This window comes from Gossypium arboreum, chromosome 4 (genome assembly GCF_025698485.1).
Source record: "Gossypium arboreum isolate Shixiya-1 chromosome 4, ASM2569848v2, whole genome shotgun sequence".
NCBI classification, from domain to species: Eukaryota; Viridiplantae; Streptophyta; class Magnoliopsida; order Malvales; family Malvaceae; genus Gossypium; species Gossypium arboreum.
In genome coordinates, this window is record NC_069073.1 from 41,229,712 (window position 1) to 41,231,400 (window position 1,689).

Consider the following 1,689-nt stretch of genomic DNA (forward strand, 5'->3'; position numbering starts at 1 on the left):
GATTAGCCCAGATAAGTGTCCTGTTACATGATTACATAGTTCATTTGAGCATCCTGTTATGTGGCTCGAGTGTGTGCTTCTTGAATAAGTGCCCTACTAGGTACCTCTGATTATGAATTAACGAATTACTGATTAGTACACCTTGAGTGTACTATTTGTGTATCCATCGATATTTCAATATTTCAACGGATAACTCTTGACATGAGAAAAATAATGAGATAAATAGAAATATGCCTTGAATGCTTTTGAATTATTTGATAAAAGGGTTATATGATGAGCTCATCTATGCTTATTTAATGTACAAATGTATTATATGACTAACTTGCTTGATTGAGTATATGTGTTTAGGTAAACTTGTCAAATTGATGAAAAGCATGTTAATTGTATGCTTAACATTAATACATGTAATTGGTAAGTTTTAACTCTTGTTATACGAACTTACTAAGCATTAAATGCTTAATAGGTTTTATTTTCTCTATTTTATAGTGCTCAGAAGCTCACGAAGGTTGGAGATCGGTTGGAGATCAGTTGGAGCATCATCACACTATCCACTAGCTTGTTTTGGTATAAATAGTAAACTTGTTTTGATATAATGGCATGTATAGGTAACTTGGCCATTGTTGGCATATAAATGTGGTTTGTAAACTAGCCATTGAAATATCTAGTAATGATTTGTTTTGGTATATTTATAAGTTTATATTATGACAAATACCTATGTGTTAAGTATATTAAGTATTGTTGATCAAGTTATGCTTAACATATAAGTTAAACAAGGGTATGAATATAAACATGAATGCATATGATAAAATATCATATTATATGTTAGAATTGGCTAGTATATACTTGTAAGCTTTGGTGTAGGTTTTGGCAAATTTGGGTGAGAAATAAAGCTAGGAAATGGCTTTCCTTTGTCCATACGGGTAGACACACGGGCGCGTGTCTTGACCGTGTGTGACACGCGGCCTAGCACACAAGCGTGTGGCTAGCTGTGTGGCACAAGTTAGAGAGTTACACGAGGTCAAACACGGCCTACAGCACGAGCGTGTCCTATGGTCACACAGGCGTATCCCTTGACCACACGGGCGCGTGTGCCCTACATCTAGGAAAAATTTTGGAAATTTTGTGAAATTTTGCGAAAAATTCTTTGAGTTCTTGATTTAGTCTCGACTTGATTCCAATGTTTATAATAGGCCTCGAAGTTTCATTCAATGGGTAATATAACCATTTTCAGAAATGAATAGTAATTAACATGAAATATCTGTAATTGTTCTGTAAAATTTGATAATACTCTGTAACCCTATTCCGGCGATGGATTCAAGTTAGGGGTGTTACATGGTAAGTAATAATGTGATAATTGTAATACCCCATACCCGTACCTGAGACCGGGATAGGATACGAGGCATTACCGAAATTTTCAGAATAATTTCAATTAATTTATATTATTTAGTATTCATGTTTCATGTTTCATGTAACATCCTTTTCATATATTCAATTCAAAATATCATATAAAATACGATACAATACGTAAATTGTTATATTTACATGCTCATTCAGGGTATCCGAACCTACCTGACTAAATTGCAGAAATACCAAGATTTAGGGGCATATTGGTAATTTACCATTTTCCCAAATTTCACCCAATCTTAAATTGATAATTTCATTCAATTTATTAATTTAGATAATAAAACA